This window comes from Mauremys mutica, chromosome 6, assembly GCF_020497125.1.
Source record: "Mauremys mutica isolate MM-2020 ecotype Southern chromosome 6, ASM2049712v1, whole genome shotgun sequence".
In the NCBI taxonomy this organism is placed as follows: Eukaryota; Metazoa; Chordata; order Testudines; family Geoemydidae; genus Mauremys; species Mauremys mutica.
In genome coordinates, this window is record NC_059077.1 from 70,641,981 (window position 1) to 70,663,557 (window position 21,577).

Sequence of the window (21,577 nt, forward strand, 5' to 3'; positions counted from 1 at the left end):
GACCACAGCAGGGAAAGAGTTGCCATGTGTTTACACTGTCAGCTGCAAACGCTGTGGCGTGGCCACATTTGCAGCTCTTGCAACACCACAGAGAACAGTGCATTGTGGTAGCTATCCCAGTGTGCAAGTGGCTGCAGCATGCTTTTCAAATGGGGGGTGGAGTGTGACGGGGAGTGTGTTTGTGTATGTGGAGGGAAAGACAGTGTGTTTTGTGAGGCAGAGTGTGTCAGCATGCTGTCTTGTAAGTTCAGACAGCAGCAGGGGGAAACCCCGACATCAGCTCCCAGTTCCACCTCTCTCTCTCTCTCTCACACACACACACACACACACACACACACACCTGCCTCTGCAGCAGGAGCATTCCACAGTAATGGTTTGCTTTGTCCCGGGGCAGATAAGCATGCCGGCTGTCAGAAATGGAGCTTTGAAAGGGGATAGCCGCATGCCTGCAGCCAAGTTCAAAACAATTACCAGAGTGGCCATTTGACTTCAAGGGATTATGGGACGTTTCTGGAGGCCAATCACAGCGCAGCAATGCAACACATCGTCCACACTGACACCCCGGCAATTTAGCCAGGGTGTAGCAAGTTCTATGCTTCTTGAGGAGGTGGATTACCAGTAGCGCTTCAGCTGCAGAGTCTAGGCACTCTAAGTGCCTTGCCAGTGTAGACACCTCAGGAGTTAAGGAGTCCGGGGCTGATTTAATGCACTCTAATTTGCAAGTGTAGCCAAGGCCTAAGACTTTCAGGTGATTGACTTCTATGGGAGTTCTGTCATCCACAATGCTATGAACCAGTTTATGAAAAAGATAAAACATACCTTTAAATCACTTTGAAACTGTCTGGCCTCAGTTCCATTCCATTATGTTATCCTATGTCTTCTCATTCTTTCATTCCTAATTTGCATAATCAGATTAGCAAATTGGTCACATCTCCTTGATTAATAATTTTTGCTATAATTAAAACATTGAATTTTGTATTGATTTACTGCTCTTTTTAATTGGCCCTGGTGAATAAAATATCAGTTATACTACTTTGGAATTTTCCTTTGGAATGCAACTCTGATTTAGAGTATGTGTACTGTGGAGGCATGGGGTGTGATTGCAGCTTGCGTAGACATACCAGACCAAGCTTGAATTCAGCTAGTTTGTGTACTGTAGCAGTGAAGCGATGGCAATATGTGCTTCACCACAAGCTAGTCATGTGAGTAATTTTCCAGGGTTCTGGGGGGACTTGTACCACCCATACTGCCAAGTATCAGAGGGGTAGTCGTGTTAGTCTGGTTCTGTAGAAGCAGCAAAGAGTCCTGTGGCACCTTATAGACTAACAGACACAGCTTTACTGCTTTGGTACCCAAGCTAGTAGCTAGATTAAAGATAGCTGGGGTATGGCTACAGGAACTGCAATATTTAAAGTACAGTGGTTTTATAAACACATGAGTGACACAAAACCAGGTGAATTTTAGAGTTTGATCAAGTGTGGGGTGTTTTTTAAAGGTTTTAGATTTGTTCAACTCAATATGCAAAGTGAAACCCAGTGGTTGTGAATGCACATTGATTAAAACCACTGGAAAGCTTCTCCTATGAAATGATGGAAATGAATATGTCTGAAAATTAACGTTCTGAAGTCCACACACTTCCAGTCAGGATGATAGCAATCAGTTGAACAGTGTCTGTCTCTTGAAAACAGTGTTTTATACAGTCTTCCCTTTCTCTTTTATTTCTATAGTAAACAAATAGACATAGGGAAAGAAAAACAATTTATATCATTTGGATACAAACCATCTGACAAAGTCCATAAATACCTGCTGTTGGAACATGGCTGAACAAACAACTATACATATAATTTAAAAGGAATATAAAGCAACACTATAATATAGTTATGTAATTGTTTTGGGAATTATATTCCTTGCTGATGTGAGCCACTATCAATTAGTCACTGATTCCACCAGGCATTTAGTGTGAAGAAGAATTAGTTAAAAGGTAACTTTCCTATTCAGGTATTGATTTCCAGGGTTCTCCAGCCTATGTTTCCAGACATTACAATGGTATTTTATTTCTACCAAAACAGACTTAAGTAACATCAGAGTTTAAAAGAGGAAAGAAGAGGGGAGAGATAGAAAGAAGGGGGAGAAGGGACTGAGAGGGAGAGCTTGCTATTTTTATTTATTTTTCCTCCTGAAAAGAATACAATTCTTGTCTATCAGCCAGACAGCTCAGCCCTACTTAAGGCACAATCTCTGTGAGAAAGCTTTAAACCTTCAGACACAGCTGTCACAAGTTGATGCACACACACACGCATACACATACACACAAGTAATCATTATTGCCTGGCAGTGAAAGTCCCTGCATCCAACTGACCTAATGGGTCACTCACTCTATGAACTATGTCATTTAATTTCAATAGAGGTCTCTTTTTTCATATAAGCAGTAATACAGCATACATTATGCAAGTGGACAAATTCAAGACGTAAGAGCTTTAAAAAAAATGCACACAGCATAGCCATAGTCAGTTGAAAAAGGATTGATATCTCTTGAGTGTCTGGCCTGGAAATGGATGGGAAATGTCAGACAGTGGTGAATGATGGGTCTGATAGAAGAGAATCTAAAGAGATAATACATGTTAAATACAAAAGGGCTACAGCATATTGACCCAGAAAGAGATCTGGGAGATATTCCAGAGATTGCCTAATGCCCTAAGCCCACTCTGAAGCTGTGCTGAGGAAGACACACAAGGTGGTGGTGTGTTATTCTGTGAAACTAAGGCTTAATCTATACTACAAACTTAATGTCAGTATTACTACATCGCTCGGGGTGTGGAATATCCACACCCCAAGCGAGGTAGTTATACGGACCTAACCCCCAGTGTAGACAACACATGGACAATGGGAGAAGCACTCCTATTGACATAGCTACTGCCTCTTGGGAAGGTGGAGTACCTATGCCACTAGGAGAAGCTCCACCATCAGTGTAGGTAGTGTGTTCACTAAGCACTACAGCGGCACATCTGAGTCAGTGCAGGTGTGCTACTGCAGTACTGTAGATGCAGACATGTCCTAGGATGAGAAGACAGTATGTACTACTTAAACTGTACCCAAGGGAACAAAGCACCTAGTGAAAGTCATCTTATTTAAGAACAGAAAATACTTTCCACTGCCACAATATCTTCATTCTGAAGATTTGATAACTGGACCTGCAAATGTACCCTAATTTCACAGTTGAGGTCACAAAGTGAATGTACGTTCATCAAAGGTCACAATAACTCTAACAACAAATGTTGATGGTAAAAAGTGCAAAAGCAAGATAGAAAGACTGAAATAGTCCAAACAAAAAGGACTACTGATATAACTTAAGGACTATGTTAAGATCCTGGTGGTAAAGAAGAAGTGTGGAACTGGAAATCAGTGAACCAGAACTGATCTGTCAGAAAGTAGGCCTAATTGGCGGACAAAATAATGATGGGGCAGGCTATTCCACCCATCACTCCTATGGGGATCCTTAAAGAAAAATAAAAAACTTAGGGAGAAAAATTGGTTACTGGAGCAAGCTTCACCATCATGGCTGACACTCCTACCATCTCCTGGGGCCCCAGGCCTTCATCATCCTGACCCTGAGAGATGTCCTGACCAGACCATTTAGCCGGAAACTTTGTCACACCATCCTCCTTGTGTTTTTTCTTTTCCTTTCCTATCTACGTCTTCTCTTTCCTATCCCTCTACTTTTTTTCCTTCTGTCTATAAACAGTCTGGCTTAATTAGCCAATATTTTACAACACTTAATTGGAAAGAGGCAGCTAAATGCAATACCCTAAACAACCCAATGCTGGTACAAGTTTTCCAGGCCCCAGAGTGGCTGACAAGACTCTGTGCTCAGCCCATGTTTTTCTTGCATTCAGGCTGCTTCTGAGACAGAAGTTGCATTTTCTGTCCTTTTCTCTCCTTCTTTTGTGTGTTTATTTTGTTGTGTCTTCTAGGAAGTGGGATCAGTCTTCAACAAGAACAATTACAACAGCTCCAGCCCATCTCAACTAACTTTTTCTTTTCCCCAAAAGGACAGTTATTACCATCTTTGAGAGGGTCAAAGGAGGTTTTGTTTTTTCTTTCTAAAAACTCTCTACAGCCAAAGTTAAAGGGAACAAGGGATGTTGGTAAAATGAAAACCGTATTTAATACTTTACATTTCAAATGCTTTCGCTGTTTTTCCTCTTTTCTGTATCTTTAATAAAAAGTTTAAATGATTTTTAATGGTGTTTGCGCCATTGCAGTGAACAGGCTGAGGACTCTGTATACCAAACCCCAAATCTTGTTTAAAATTGTTTAATATTGGACAGTCAGAGTCATGTTAACACCTTTGACTCTCTGGGCCCTTTTATTCCATCTAAATTAATATAATAGATCTCAAAGAATTTTATAAACATTAAGGAATTAATTTTTACACTCTTCACCCTTGTAAGCTAGGGAAGTATTATCCCCATTTTACTGATGGAGATGTGAAGCACACAAAGGTTACACAACAAATCTGTAGCACAGCTGTAAACAGACCCCTCTGACTCGGTCAGATCTACACTACAGACCTGTAATTGGTATAACTACCTCTCTCAGGGATGTGAAAAATCACCACCTCTGAACGACATAGCTATACGGACCTAACCCTCCAGGTAGACAGTGCTATGTCAACAGGAGACCTTTCATAGGCCACCCTGGACGCTTCCTCACACGGGCCCTGGCCACATGGATTAATAGAAAGTTAGAGCAGCTAAGACCTATTTTCTTCAATCAGCTGTTTGTGGGTTCAGAGGGGTAGCAGGTTTTGCACTTAACCCCATGGCCTGTGGTTTGCTGCTGTTTAGGGTGACCAGACAGCAAATGTGAAAAATCGGGACAGGGGGTAATAGGACCCTATACAGGAAAAAGACCCAAAAATTGGGACTGTCACTATAAAATCGGGACATCTGGTCACCCTACCGTTGTTGATGATTGATGTGGAGGGTGTCTATAGGCGAAGGCCTTTCATAGGCTGACATGAAGCTATCCCTACTTGGCCTGGTCATGGATGTTGGATATTGGAGGTGGAAGCCATTGTGATTTGGTGCTTTAAGGTAGCTACTGGGAGGTCTGGTAAGGGAATGATGGAAGGAAAGCCAACAGCCCTGTACTAGTTAGTCCTGCCTCCTGATGGCTCCTGCTTCTGTGGGTGCTGGATGAATTAAAATGATAAAAGTGATTAAGATAAATCTCTGATGTTTGTACCCCTTATAAAGTCATGTCTGTTTAAGTTATGTGGGCAAATAAAACTATCTGTTTCTACCATATAAACTAACAATGAGAGGACTCCAAAGCATTTTCTTTGGATAAGGGCCAAAAACTACAGATGCTTATCTAAGCTGTCTCAGCTCTTTGCTCTTCCTTCCTTCCTTCCATCTTCCCCCTAACCCTTCACTGTGTGTCATGCTTTTGTTTGAAAGCCCTGGCATAATAAGAGAGACAAGGTGGATGAGGTAATACCTTTTATTAGATCAACTTCTGTTGGTGAGAGGGACAAGCTTTCCAGCCACACAGAGCTCTTCTTCAGGTCTGAGAAAGGAACTCCCAGCATCAGAGCTAAATGCAAGGTGGAACAGATTGTTTAGCATAAGTAGTTGGCACTAATTTTGTCCTATGACTACAGAGGTGTTAACAGGCCACATTATCTTGAATGGTCCCTTACAGTATGTGCTAACTACTTATGCTAAACAATCTGTTCCACCTTGCATTTAGCTGTGATGCTGGGAGTTCCTTTCCCAGATCTGAAGAAGAGCTCTGTGTGGCTGGAAAGCTTGTCCATCTCACCAACAGAAGTTGATCTAATAAAAGGTATTACCTCATCCACCTTGTCTCTCTATTATCCTGGGACTGACACAGCTACAATTGCACTGCATCCAGAATAACGATCTTTTTCTCTCTCCTGTCCTCATTCTTCCATTATCAACCCCAACTATTTTCACAAGTTTCAGTGATTCTCTGGGTTCTTTCATCCTTTCTGAAGCTCCACAGGCCCCCTATCTTTCCCGGTAATTCTAATAGTGGAGGGGGGGCCCTCAGATCTGCAGTCTCTCTCTTCTTGGTCTAGGCACCTGTTCTCTTCAAACTGGGATACCCTGTTAAGAAACACCCCCTCTTCAACGCATTGAAACTGCAGAGTACATGATATTTTAGTAACAGCTGGCTAGGGACTCTGGTCCTGATTAAACCCTTTATCTTTCATTTGAGTGTATTAGGATGTTGCAGAGGAATAGCAGTAAGGGATGAATGGATAGGAGGGACAATTAGGTCTGGAGGCTTTTGAGGAAGATGGAATTTGAGGTTATGGAGTAAGTCAAGTGTTTGTTCCAATTAATTTAAATCTTAAATAAACTCATCTTCATATGGAATAAAATACTGAAATTAGATTAGTTTTCATGTTTTCCAAGACAATTCACTGATCTGAACCAAAAATAGGTACTTATCAATAAAGGCTGATGGGCACTAGACTTGTGTGTAGCCTTGAGTAGGTGCAAGGCCAAAACAAACAAACAAACCAAACAAAAGGCATAGAAAAATTGTAGTTCTAACTCATACAACTAGCTCTTAGGAGATAGATAATTCTTACTGCTGCAAACACTGAACTGTACAGTTGTTATTCTTGCCACATAATGCAGCCAACAATATTTTCCTTTCGTTGTTGATTTCCCTTACCCAGCCACCACTCACTCCCCTGACAGGCCCTTAGGCCACACAGCCCCATGGAAGAGGCAGTTATACTGACTCTAGCCACTAGGCCATGCAGCCCTGGGAGAGGGAGACCTTACTGACTCTGGCCACTAGGCCATGTGGTCCCATGAGAGGGCAACCTTACTGACTCTGGACATTGGAAGTCCACACTACCCCAAGACAAGGGATGGTTGTAAAGATGCGATGATGGGGAAGTAATTAACCCACCCCAAGATGGGACGGGGCGCACTTGCCCTGTGACATCAAATAAGATGAATCTTTCTCCTACCAGTGAAATCAAAAGTTCTTCTCTGTTCACTCCCTTTTTAATTTTTATCCAAAACTGAAAGGGAGTGTAAGGTTGAACATCTGGCTTTGTTTTCCTGTTGCTATCAGTATCCTCTCCCCAAGCCTTGAAGCTAGCCATTATCATTGTCTTTGGAGTGCTATAATGAATAAACTGTATTTCTCAGTCAAAACAAAAGTTAAAACTCTTTTTATTTTTTTCCCCAAAGAAGAAATATCTGGGACCAGATCCTCAGCCAGTGTAAATTTTCCATGAACTCTATTGATTTCAATGGAGCTGTGAAAATTTACACTAGCTGAGGATCTGGCTGTGGTGTCTGGTCAATCTTTGTGTTACATAGCCAAGAACCAGACACCAACTATATTTTATAACATGTTTTATTCCAAACTCAAGCGTCCTGTTCTCTCTTACATCTCTAAGTTCATTGGAGTTACTCCTAATTTAAACCACTGAAAACGGGGTTAGACTATTTCCTCCCTCCAACATGTTTGCATAAATGAGACTTGTGTCAATATAAGAATGGGACCCCAAGTCTGATCGCATACTAATTTAACACTCATGTGAGTCTGTAGAATTCAGTGGGTTTGATCCTGGTTAGTACATACATACAGATACACTGAGTTTTGGGAACAAATAGTTACACCATGACTTTTCTAATTCCCTTTGGAAGAGAGATGATTTTGAATTTAATGTCAGCTGCTATGATCCTTCAATCAAATTCAGGCCTTCTCCCCCAAAGCCTCCCCCTATTTTAGATTACTCTTCCAGGAAGACAGATTGAAATGGGCAAGAATATTTATCAGCTGCTTGATACACACAGTGTCAAGGCACAAGATCAAACTACTTTCAATACAAAATACAATTAGAGAGAACCTTAGGGTTTAGTGTTTTTAATTTCCTTTTCTTGTAGAATGAGATTGTCTGTATGAAGAGAAGAATTTAGAAAGTAACAAAAACCTACATTTAGTTCTTAAAGGGTCAACTGGAGAAGAAATAAACCTCAGAAAAAACCGTTTGAATGAATGTTCTGTAAATGTTTGATAATTTGCAGGAGAGAGAAAATTTCAATGTATTGGGCCAGATCCTCAGTCCCTGATCAAAGTCCTTGGCACCATGCATACTGCTGGAGGCTAGGGGAGGATTCTCTTAAGCAAGGAGAATCCTCAGCTGCCCTGTTAGGCACCATGGGAGCCTCCCCTAGCCTCCAGCAGTATGCATGTCAGTGGGTTGGGAATGTCACCTTTGAAAGGTGACATCAGTGGAATCCCTTGCATTCTAGTGATCCTGCATTGGAAGAATGGCTTCTACGGGGCCATTGCAATTGGAGTATGTTAAAGCAGCCCGGTGGTTGTACTAACTTACACTGGGGAGCTGAATCAGATTCCAGCTGATCCCAGGACTGAGGGGAGTGCAAAGGTGGCTTTAAATAGAGCTCAATCAGTGCAAAGAATTGGGTCCATTTTTTTAAATCAGCAATATGTGTAACAGTCTTTAGTGGGAGACTCCAAAATACTTCCAAGAAGAACAGCGTTTAAAGAAGAGTTTTATATTAGGTTGATACTCCTCCTTTATTCAGAATGAAACTTACTGGTAAAATTACAGTATCTGTTTTTGCGACTTGCATGACATAAAGGATCATGCTCCCAATGAGCCTTTGAAAGTGTTTATTTGTTCCTGCTGTTCATGATTGTAAACCAACTGAATTTGCAAAATGAAAAAGGAATCCACCACTATCATCACAACAAAACATCTTACTCCTCCTCCAGTTATATATTTTTTCCCCTATAGACCCTCTCATTCCTCTTTCCAAAGTTTCCCATTTCTCATCCCTAGCACCCTGCTTTCTGTCTAAAATAGAATAGTAACTTAAACAGCTCATTCCATAGGATGTTAATGGCTTATTAGTAGAGCTGTGTGAATAACAGGTTTTTCAGTTTGCTGGCAATTCAGAAAAATCAGGGAGAAATCATTTTTTTGAGTCAAATAAAACATTCTGTTTCAATATTTTCTAAATGCAACATTTTACTTTTGACCATTTTAAACTGTTTTGGTAGGGGGGTTTCAATAAAGTTAAAGGAAATTTTGGAAAGAAAAATCGTTTTGAATGGAAATATTGAAACATTTCATTTAAAAAAATCAAAGTGTTCAGATTTGTGGGGGGTTGTTTTGTGGGGGGTTGTTCTGGTTTGGGGATATTTTGTGTGTGTTTATTTTTGACTGAAGCAATCTCACAAAAAAGAAATTTATGGTCACCGAATCTGCATTTTTTGTTAGAGAAAAGTTTCAGCAGAAACATTTCACCCAGCTGTACTTGTAAGTGCTGTAGTAGGACATTCACCCACTGTGGTGAAGGAACAGCTTAGTAACAATACTTACAACGGACTGAGAAATGAAGTTGAGAGACTTCAAAAGGGGTCCTGTCTGTACCTTCTCAGCCAGAAAGCTGATGGCTCTGATGTGGGCCACTGAATATGGAATGAAGAGTGGTCTAAATAAGGGTGGAGGGGGAAGAGGGGGAGAGAAAAAGAACCTTCAGAGCCCTGAAGGGGATGTGGAGGAACACCTGGAAAAAATGGGGGGCAGGAAAAGGGAAAAATATATTAATCTGACTGCTGGAGCTGCATTTATAGAAATTACTTTTCAAAGTCTTTATATTTTTCTTTTGTCTTACTCACCTTGTCTTTTCTTAAGTCAGTTTGAACTCTCTCTCTCTGCATATACATATATAAAATCCTCTCTTACACTCTTCTTGACTGTAAGAAAGAAACAGATAAAAGATTATTCTCCATATTTCCATCAAATTCTCCAAATAAATATTGTTTTCTGTTTCTCCAGTGCAGCTATCTGAGCATCTGCAAAGCATTTGGCATTGTCATACTCATAAAAAATCCACTTTGCAATTCTAGTAAATTATGCAGAGTTTAGCGAGGTATAACAATGCCACATCTGTTTTGATTCTAATAAATTCCAGTGTAAGGGTGTTAAATCCACAGCGTCTTGGCTGAGTTGCCGATGCCATGTCTGGAAAAAACATTTTTTTATTTTTTGGTTCTATCTATTGCTTTCAAGTTGCTTTCACAATCGTACAGTACAGAAGAAAGGAAATAATCAGCCAAAGTTTCCCCTTGATTATGGGTTGGGTCTGATCTGTTAGGAAGCTTTAGTTAGACATGATGCATGGATGGGGAATGGGTCACAAAGTACTAACAGTTAAAAAAATTGGATCACTGTTTGTGATTATTAAGCATTTATAAAGTCCTATGACATACTGCACATTTGTTGTGGGCTATTATATGTTGTTGGGGTTTTTTTTGTTTGTTTGTTTTAAGAGATAAAGAATTGCAGTCTGAACCTTTACAGTTTGCTATTTCTGGGTGAACATTGGGTCTGATCTGAAACCTAATGACATCAGTGGAAGAACTGTCATTGTCTGCTAACTGGAAGGCCAGGAGAAACTGGATGTGGTTTAATTAGGTCACAACTTTATTCTTAAATGTCTGGGAGTATTTGGCAGATAAAAGTGTACAGTGCAGGTAATTTCAAAATCATTTTCATATCTACCTGGGGGCTTCTATCAGCCCTCCACCTTACCCATCCTGGTCCCTAGCCAACCCATTGTTGAGACCTCACTCTCACCTCAAATGAGGGTGAAAGGGTGTGTGTAAATAAGGGGGGTTGGCTCGCTGTCATACCAGTTATAAGAGCCCCAAACTCCCTATTTCCATTCCTTTAAAGAATACCTCCTTTAAATCTTTTACCAATCCATTTTATCTGATCACCGTATCCCCTCCCTAGGGAGTATCTACACTGGACATCCACCCTACATTTACATAATGAGTTGCTACATCCTACCCTAACTCCCATTTCAAGTTCTCCTCAGTTAAGTCCCCATGGATCCACTGTGGGGAAGTAAAAAAAACAAACAAAAACCACTTTGCCTTGGCCAGTCTGGCAGGCACGGAAAATGCCTTCCCAGTCCCCCATGAAAGGAATGACTAGCACACTGCCCACAGCAGTTCCTGTATTTCACCACTTCCATGGTTGGGAGGGTGGGTGCTGCTCTGTCTGATCCAGGTAAAAGAAGGCTTTTCCTGCACCAGCATGGATCTATGTAGTCCTCCCCACACCCTCCTGCCCATCTTCTAGTTACCTGGGGGAAGGATCGGTCAGAGTCCCCATGCTCACCTGGTCTTCAGCTGCAGCAGAAAGCCATTCCCTGGTTCTCGCACACACTTTTTCCAGCAAGCCAGACAATCCCCCCCCCCCCGCTTAATGGTGAGGTCATTGTCTTTAATGGGCTTTGGAACAGATCCATTATGAATTTGCTGGAGTTCACTCTGCTTTTCAGCTGACAGCAGTCTGTGTGCAAAAGGGAGCCTGGGGCCAAGGTGATAAACAAAACACCATTTCCATTTTGAACAATGAAGCACAATGAGTTCCCAACATTCCACACAAAAGCTCTGATTCATTCCCGTATTGTATCTTTTCCTCCTTCTTTTTATCGCTTTCTTTCACCTGAGTAGGGAATCACCACTATGTAGGTAACCACTCTGTCACTGTCAGGCTGTGTTCTTTGAAAACTCCATCAAGCTAAAACATTGCTCTCTTTGATCAACACTCCCCTCCCTATCACTGTTAGTTAAAGCTGATAGTGTAGGATCTACATTGTATATTGCCTACTGCTTCATGGCAGCCACTCTAATTTTCATACCTTTCAGTTGTTGGCACAACACTATTTTTATACTTTCCAGATCTGTGAATGGGACTGAGGATTGAGTCCAAATGGATCCTCTAGACTCCTAACTTTGTACAGTGCTTTGGGAGTGTATAAAGACAGAGGAGCCCCTATGACTTGGCTTTGATCCCTTTTCTCTTCCATCCTAATAGGAAAATAACAAGTCCCTCACCTAGCAACATTTCTTGAGTACTATTTGTTAATATATAATCCAGGAAGAGGCAGAAGGAAAAACCTTTCCAAGTGACAAGCTGAAAAGTCAGTCTTACTGTGAAAACAGTAAGATTTTCCAAACATTTCCCAAGCAATTTCCAAATACACAAAACAATCCCCTGTAGCCACTTTCATGCAGTCTTGGATCATTCTTCCTGCAGTGTTAACAGAAAAAAAAAACCTGGCACACTCTCTCTTGTTTTTGAAACAGAGCCTTAGCAGAGCACTCCCTATGCACTCACTCACATAACCATGACCTACTTACTCTCCAAAAAATACATATTTTAATTAATCTACTCTACCTTGCTTCATTTTTAATTTCTAAACTGTCATCAATTTCTTCTTTGTCTTTCCTCCCCTCCTTCCCCCCAAAAAACCCAGATCCAACATTTATTGAAGTCAATGGAAAGACCCCATTTATTTCACTTGGACTTTGAGTCAGACCTATAACACATAGTTTTGAGAGAAAATGTAAAATGTGTTCTGTTGAGAGAGAATGGAATGTGTGAGGGACCAGCTGAGGGAGAGAGTAGTCTAAGAATGTAGCCAATGTCTGGTTAGTAGTTAGAGAAATGAACCTTGACACTATGAAAAAAGTGGTCTTCCCCACTCCACAGTATTCCCCTCCTCTGCCTTTCTTCACCATATCTCTCCCTTCTTTATCCCTTTCTTCAGCTATCCCTTCCCTCTTTGCTTGTTTTTCCCCTACTTTTGTTCCCAGCCTCTAGTGTTAATCCAGATGTTTTTATTCTGCTCCTAATTTTGCCAGTGACCTGAGGATGGTGAGTGTAGTGATTTGCTAAAGCAGGTTAGGCTAGCATCAAAAACTTGCACCAAGGAATGCGACAAAAATACTTGTTACTTGTTTCTACCCTGTTGGTATCACTGGTACTGGCCGTTGTTCGTATATCAGCATTAGAACAGGTTTGGAATTTTCCATCAAAATAATTTTTGACAAAAAACACAGTTTGTGAAAAATCAAAATTTTCTACATGAAAATTTTTCTTTTGCCAATATTTTTCCATTTCCCAGCCAGAAAATTGAGATGTAGTGTATCATGTCTCTAGACACTGAGTTCATTGTGGGAGATATGGTCTGGCCCATAGGGAAGAATAGTGACATGAGGCACCAGAACTACAACACCCATGGGGTATCATGGCATCCTTAGGCAGATGTAATTTAACATCAAACTGACTCAAAATTAAACATTTTGATTCTATTCAACTAACTAAATCAAAATCATGAATGTTAGAATATTTTGTTTTACTTTAAAAACATTGAAATAAAATATTCCCACATTGCCAAATCAAATTTTTTAGAACTTTTTAGATACTTTGAGGTTTTTGTCTTGACTCAGGGAAAAACAAATTTTGAAATGTTGGAATTTCCAATGGGACACAAATCTGATTTTCACTCCACTGTACTCAATATGTTTTAGAGATAGTGAGTTGGTTTCGATAAAAGCAATAATGTTAGGCATAAGTTTAAGCATCTTACTGAATCAGTATCATAATACATTTTTGAAGTAATGAAGTATGAAAAAAACAAATGATACTCTTTGCAAAAGTACAAGAAAAATATCCCTAGTTTAGAAACCTCAAACTTTCTAATGATTCTATATGTACACCACTAAAGATTTTACTAAAAACAAAATAATCTACCCATTTCATTTAATCATAATTAAGGACTCTATTTTGGCAAATAGATAGCTCAGTAATTCTAATTTAGGTTTGGTCAAAATTAAGCATACAGATATCCTTTGATAATAGTTCAAGCTGAGTTTGACGTCATGATGTAAACACTCTTTCTATTTGTATTTATCTATACACAGAAAGTTGCATTTCAGCTTCACAACCCCGGTGATACATGAGCACCAAGATTTTGAATAAAAGAAAAAAAATATTTTTTCTGTTATGGGGAACCTATAAAAATAATTCCAGATGAAAAAAGTGAAATTTGTGCTTATAAGCAACAATGGTGAAATGTGTTCTCTTAAATGTTTTCCAATGTTTTACATGCATGGATTGTAACATTAACTTTTCAAAACCACTAAACCGCCACCTGAATTAATAATAGTATAGTTAACAGGATTATAAATTTACTGTTCTAGTTTTATTGGTTTTTCTCCCTTTTTGTGAAGAGGTGTAACACTCTCTGATGCTCTCAATGAATTGATTGAGATCTCCATTTTAAAATGTGCGCATATGCAAATGAAGAGGAAAAAGTTGTAGGTCAAAAACTTGTGATTTTGTAATTGGAGAGTAAGGCTTATTTAGTAAATTGCCATCTTTAATTGGAGCAGCAGCATGAGAATTCAAAGCTGATAGGTCTTCAAAGTCACACTTAACTTTGTCATTAGGGTTTCAGTTAGTTCTAAAGAATAAAAGGTATTCAATATACCTATTTCTTCAAATTAAGGAAGAAACATACTCCACTCATTTTCTATCACCTCACAGCTTGCCATAGTAATTTATTAATACTCCGTAGTGCAGTACAGAATAGTATTAATTAATTATGCATTTTTTACTCAAACAAAAGTCCCAATGAAAGTTGGTAGCTGTGACAGTGCTCCCTTAATGTTGCTTCTCATGGAGATGCAATACCTGTGATATTCCCATGACTATTTTTCTAGAACAAGCTAGAAATTAGCAATCCCTTCCTGCAGAGAATGTTGTTTTTTTCTGAAATGAGCATTTTTTGCCAGGAATTTCTGACCAGCTCTACTATTTGCCTGTATTTCCCCCTAGATGTTTGGATATTTGATCTGTTTTGTCAATTAAGGCAGCTAGAGCCCTAATTATAATTTTTTTTTTTTAGCCAAAACAATTTACTGAAACCAAAGACCATCAAAACCATCATTGACTTGAATGGGGTTTGGATCAGAGCCATAATGTTCTGTCATCCTACAGAATATACAGTAAAATTGTGGAAAGGCACATATACTGAAAATAATATAAGAACAGTCATACGGGGTCAGACCATGATCCATCTAGCTCAGTATTCAGTCTTCCAACAGTGCCAAGTGCTTTAGAGGGAATAAGCAGAACAGGGCAGTTATCAAGTAATTTATTCCCTGTCATCTACCTCTAGCTTCTGACAGTCAGAGGCTAGGGACACCCAGAAGACAGGGTTGCATCCCTGACTATCATGGCTAATAGCCATTGGTAGACCTATCCTCCAGGAACTTATGATATAACAAGATGAAAAAATGCTTAGTAACTTAATATGCAAGTTTCATTGCTACTTTATCTATTGTACTGTTTGTTAATGCTAAAAATATCTTTCTTACCATATTTTCATCCATCTCTCTGGTGAAAAGGAGACTTGTATAGCAACAGGTACATTCATAGATGACGTTTCTTGCATGTTCCACTTGCCATTAGAGTGCCAAGCTGCCTACAGCTGCTTTTACATTAATGTGCACAGAGGTTTCTGCTTCCCAGGAACCTGTTACTTGTCACTTACTAGCCAAATTTCCTTTATAACTCAGTCAGTAGTATCATATATAGGCTCAATGCCCTGCAGTGAACTAGAACAGACTTTCACACTGTCAGCTGTAATCATATAGGTGTTCTTTTTCATGGAATAAAAGTTAATAGAATTCTTTCCACATAGGGTATAAAATCCCAAAGAAACTGCTTACATACATAAAAATAAAAAATCTTCAAATAAAGACTACTACTGAGGTATTATTGGCTAAAATAAAACAAAGACATTTATCACCCCTATGTGATCATTCTAAATGTGAAAATGTTAGCATTCTTCAATTTGATCTATGCGATTTAATTTATTACTTCCTGAAAATACTAATATAAACAGGGGATTGTATCATTTTTATGAATCAATCATAGTAAAATTTTATTGTAGTACATTTAAGCAATTAACTGACACACTAATTGACTGCACTGTGTGCTAAAAAGAGAAGCCAAAAAATGAGAACTCTTTTAATGGAGCAAAGCAGTAAGAAATACTTTCCTGCCAAGCACTGTTTCCTTTGCAATAAGCCCTTGTGAGAGGACCTAGCCAGAGTAAATATTTTCCCCACATGAGGAACAGATTGTGTAATAATATGGCGGAATCAGAACTGTGCTGGTCCCAAGGTTACAAAGCAAAACCTTTCCCTTTCTTGACATTTTTGTGCTTATCATAGACTTAGATTTTTGTTGAATTCATGCCCTAAATCTTTAAACTCCCAGTTCATAGGTTACACTAAATGAAACAGATGCCAATACTACTTACCCTTGAAGTTGTTCTGTGTCTCGGGTACACTGAAAAGCTTTTGGTGCTGCTCTACATGGGCTATTGGAGTAATTTCCCTTGGCACTCAGAAGTCTGATCACGACAAAAAGGTGATGTTTGGCCTTTGCTGCTTTTGAACGTACTTAAGTACATAGGATTAAATATTGTTCATGGTTTGCCAAGAAACGTGAATTAGATCTTTATACATAATTCAAATAAAGCCTTTTGAGATTGTACTTATTTTTGCAAGATTAATACCAGCTGTGATCAGTGAAGTCAGACTTCAGCACTCTAATCACTTCTAGTTTTGAAAGTCCAATAGATTCAAGAGAACAACCGGCTACATGAGGAATACAGAGCCAGTAATGATAATTATGCAAAAAGTATCATGCTAGTGTTCACATGAAATTGCTGAACTTAAATGCCTCAATCTTAAAAAAAAAAAATTGTAGGTGGCAGGATTACTACCCACATATCTACCAAAGGAGTTAATCCTATACTTTAAAGTAATCATCTTCATTTAAAACATTGTGACAGCAGCAACATATGTATGATTACATTGAATAACTTGGAAATAAAGGAAAGGCACACTGTATGCGTAATGAGAAATGGCCTGAATCAAAATCCATTGAAGTCAATGAAAGACTCCCATTGACTTGAATGGGTTTTGGATCAGGCCTGAAGTGAATAGTCCTTTGAGCCAGTGTTATGCTAGATGGGAAGCTTTGGGTCTGTCCTACATAAGGCTTTCAGAAGGAAAAAGACATGCTGCATCATGATCAAGTGGATGAGACAGAGTCCAGAGACCTGAATTACATTCCCAGCTCTGCCACTTGTAGTATGTGATTTGGGGTGAATTACTTGAACCTCTTGGCTCAATTTCACATCTGTGTAAACTGATCTATATGTCTAGGTTCTTATATAATATCCCTCTGCACTCCTTTGCCACAGGGATGAATTTGGCCCAAAATATACTAGTTTTAGGTTTTATGTATTTGTTTTTCCTCCTCTCCCTCTGAATGGACTAGTCCCACTCAGGCAGCTGAAGCAAGTAGAGTACTAAGAGAAGGACCAGCTGAAGAGGAGAAAACAAAAATAAAGTACTCAGGAATTCTATTCATCATATGAACTAGCTTCTTAAAGTCAGTAACAATTGTTTTTTGAAGATTAGAGCAATATTGGAGATATGGTAATTAATGGAATGGAAGCTGCTGGGGATGAGCGCATTGTAAATCATTCTGAAGCACTTCAGTGATCATTATAGTTGTGTTCATGGTCCTGATATCATAGATCTGTTCAGAGCTGACTCTTTCACCCATACCTCTCATGGACAGAGTGTAAGAGGAGCCCGGATGATATGCTATTACTATTTCAGACTAATAAAAACTAGATTGTGACTTGGAACAGATGCTCATGCCAAGAACTAACAACCCATCTTTATGCCCCTATCCATATGAACTGGACCTCAATTTAGGCAATATAAGAGGAAGTTGGGATGCTTGCCTGTGTGCTTCTTCTCTAGAGCATGAAGGCAAGAAGTGGGAGGTGTTGGAATGGATGGAGACTTAGCTGCACCTTTACTTTCTGGCTACAACATCCAAGGCAGCATGGATGGGGCAGTGATCTGCTGTTAGAATAAGCTAGCTGTAAATTACTAACTCCCATGAGCAACAAGAGGAAGAACTGTAACTCAGATGGATGTCTGAGGCACAATGCTCCCAAGAGTTGTATTCCTGGGTTAGTGCAGCTTTTTCAACACTGTTCTTAAAGTAACAATCTAGTAAATCTGTTTACTTAAAATAAAAAGAAATTAAGCATATTTTACTTTGTGCTTCTTAATGTTTTTAATAGCCAGTAAACTGATAATAAACTAACACACACACTCTCACTTTAATAGAGAAAAAGACCTTGAAACCATGTCTCTCTCACCAACAGAAGTTGGTCCAATAAAATATATTACCTCATCATTTTTTCTTATATAACAGAGTTTTTGTTTTATTTCCAGTTTTTTATATGCACATGGTTTAAATCCATTCATGTGATCTGAACCTTGGAACGAAGTTCACTCTGTAGATGAACAATTACAAGGAACTGGAAATGCTCTGACTCTTTTTGTGGCTCTGGGTCTCACAAGGCTTAGCATAGAACCTCCTATATTTCAGGCATTTACAAACAGAAAAATGCTCTGGCCTGTGACCTTGCTTCAGTGAAGTTCTTGTCATCTGAAAGAGGCATTTCAGTTTTGAAGTCACTGAGTAAAAGCTCTGGTCAAACACATTATTTGGCATGTTAATACTTCAAATGGCTCTTTATATAAGCGTATATGTGTATACAACCTTATAAATCTTGTGTATGACAATAGTGAAATGCCAGTAAGTCCCCATTCACGCCTACCTAAGGATCCATATTTCTTTATTAAAATTTCATGTAGTAACTTTTATATTTAAAAATAATTATTTGTATTTTAACAGACACTTACACGTAGATGCATAGAAAAAATTGCTTGTTGTAATGTGATAGATCAGTAGAAAAGCATGATTTTTGTAGGGCATATGAGAGAGAGTGTGTGTTCAGTGTGGTACTATTATATGGGTAGGTATCAATACACGGATAACAAGATGACATGCTCATTGGGTTCAGTATAAATGTGATTTTAAATTCTAGTCTATTGCTAATTGTCCTTGTAATTTATATGTTGTGAAGTATTGACTAGAACCTAGTAGTCCACAAACAGTTCTTGAGAATTTCCAACTTAGTTGTGATTCACTCCACTGATTTAATTTTTTATATTTTCTTAAACCAGTCTCAATTCAAGGGCTTTCTTTAATGGTGTTTAGTAATACAATGCATTTTCTTGCAGCTATTCATTAATATTTTGAATAACTATCACTTGGCTGTTGTGAAGGTTTGGGGGAATGTCTCCTAAATATCTGCTGGGACAGATCCTCAGCTGGTATAAACCATTTAGCTCCCCTGAAGTCAAAGACATTATGCTGATTTATACTTGCTGAGAAATTTTCCCAGGACATATTTAGGACTTGAAACTTCAAGATGCTGTACATGCAAGCAACGGAATTACTCATAAGCATAAAGCTGATGACATGCTTAAGTTCTTTGTTGGATCATGGCCAGACTGCTTAGCAAGATCAAGCCCACGGGAACTTTTTGGAAAAAAAAAACACAAAAATATGAACCTCAATAGACTCCCACTGTTTTTGCCTCAGTCCAAGATGTTTGTATAAAATAAAAAACAGAGCAAATACTATGCAACTCCACTGATGTCATTGGGGGTATAATAGTGCTGAATTTACTCTATTATTGTATTGTTTTTACATTTTATGATAACAAATATATCATCACCTCCTTTATTTTATTTTACCGGATCACTCACTTGTCTTGTGGTCATGAGGGTTTATCTTAAAACTAAATAAAATAAGAAACCCAATTCTGTGCTGCTGCATTGCACATATATAGTCTACAGTGACCCCCTTATCCTGTAGCAAACATTTAGAACATGTGCCAGTTCAGTTAATCTATCTTGAATTTACAATTTCATCCACTCTTTTAGCTCAAACACCAGGACTGATCTCTGACAAACAAGCACCCTCTGTAAAGGAGCTGAATAGATATATTTTGTTGAATTATTTTTTCTCTCAGCTCTAATCCTTTTTCTTAAACTATGCTTTTAGTACCCAGAGTATTTTAAACCCTATTTCCTTCCATCCAATCACACCAAATAAAATTAAAGGGTTAGGGTTTGGGGTTATTTTTTGTATTCACATTGGAATTTCTAGAAAGGAAAACATACATTATTTCATCTGACACTGGTACAGTAATATAATATTGTATTCTCAACCAGTAAATTATGAAGCTGTATTTTTTGAAGGCCATCAGTTTAACATCACTTGAGAGTTTTGATTCATAACTTCTGGATGAAGTCCAGTAATGACATTTTTGTGTACACACCTGTGCCAACAGATGCAGACACACCTCATTAAAAGAGTATGGATTAATGTATATCAATTCATATTTCAGACTGCACAGAGAAGCCAGAAGTGGGATAGAGCACCTGAGTCTCCACCCTCCCCCAACTCAGTGCCCTGCCAGTTCATAAAAAGCTAGAGATGGAAAAAGGCTCATTAGATCATTCAGTCAATGAAGGATTGTTCTATTTAGCTGAGCTAAAGAAGCAGTCATATTACCAGAAGAAATCAGGGACTCTCTTTTGCATCACCCACAATCCTTTGCAGTATTGCAAGCTGATATATAAATGTAATATGTAAAATCCAGTATTTTTCTCATTTATGGTGCATTCACCTACGGTAAACATTGAAAAATAACTAATAAGAGAGATGGGCAAGTCAGATCACATAAAACAAGGATCTAATCCTACAATCCGAGTCTCTGAATAAAACTCAATATAAACCCAAACCAATTTTTTCTGCAAGCTCAGAATGATTCAAACACAACTTTGTTTCATTATCATGTGCCCTGGCATATCCTGGCTCTTGCTGAGATCAGAAACTGTAGCATGTTCTTATAGTTATTCCTGCCCCAGTGAAAACAGAAGATTTTGGAAATCTTGCAAAAACATTTTGCTGAATTTCTTGCTAAGTATCTCCTCTATGACAAGATGGAGATGGTCTTACAGACTGTAGTGAGGCGGCCTGGCTCCCGGCCGCTCCTGAGAGGGAGGAGCCAGAACAGCTGCCACAGTGGGCGGAGCCACTGCCACCTGTCCCCGCCCCCCGGAAGTCAAGGGGCGGGACAGGAAGTAGAAAAGCCCCGGCCCAGCGCTCAGTTGTACCCCGGCGGCTGGAGAGGACAGACGCTCCTGACCGAGCCCCTGCTGGACCGAGCCTGCCCTGAGACAGGTACCCTGAAGAAGGCTGGCCGAGCCTTCCCCGAGCCCGGTATCCTGAAGTGGACTGGCCGAGCCTTCCCCGAGCACGGTACCCCGAGGAGGACTGGCTGAGCCTTCCCCGGGCCTGATACCCCGAGGAGCTGCCCGAGCGTAACCCCGACCCGCGTCCTGAGGAGCAGCCCGAGCTAGCCGACACTCAGCACAACGAGGAGCCCATGGTGTGGGACCCAGCGCTGGACACCAGTACTGAGCAGGTACCCATGGAGGGGGAAATGGAAAGTAGCCCGGGGGTAGCTGACCCCAGTCTGGCTACAGCAGACTTTGAGCTGTTGTCGGTCTGTTGCGGTCAGGACCCCACCGACCCAGCAGCAGACTAACTGCTGCTGTTAGGGCCCCGGGCTGGGACACAGTGGAGTGGGTGGGCCTGTGTCCCCCCTGCCACCCCACTCATGGGTGGCAGTCTCCCCCTCACCCCAGCGCTCAGACAGAGAAG

At 39.7% G+C, this 21,577-nt stretch overlaps 1 long non-coding RNA gene across 1 annotated transcript in view; it reads right to left on the reverse strand.

The window, feature by feature from the left end:
- The window catches only part of LOC123373166, a 95,388-nt gene that overhangs the window by 17,767 nt on the left and 56,044 nt on the right, over positions 1–21,577 (reverse strand). Inside the window, exons 2-4 of the long non-coding RNA XR_006580593.1 lie at positions 9,709–9,786; positions 9,410–9,596; positions 820–895 (exon numbers count right to left, since the gene is read on the reverse strand). This is a non-coding gene — a long non-coding RNA (uncharacterized LOC123373166). The remainder of the gene's footprint in view (positions 1–819; positions 896–9,409; positions 9,597–9,708; positions 9,787–21,577) is intronic.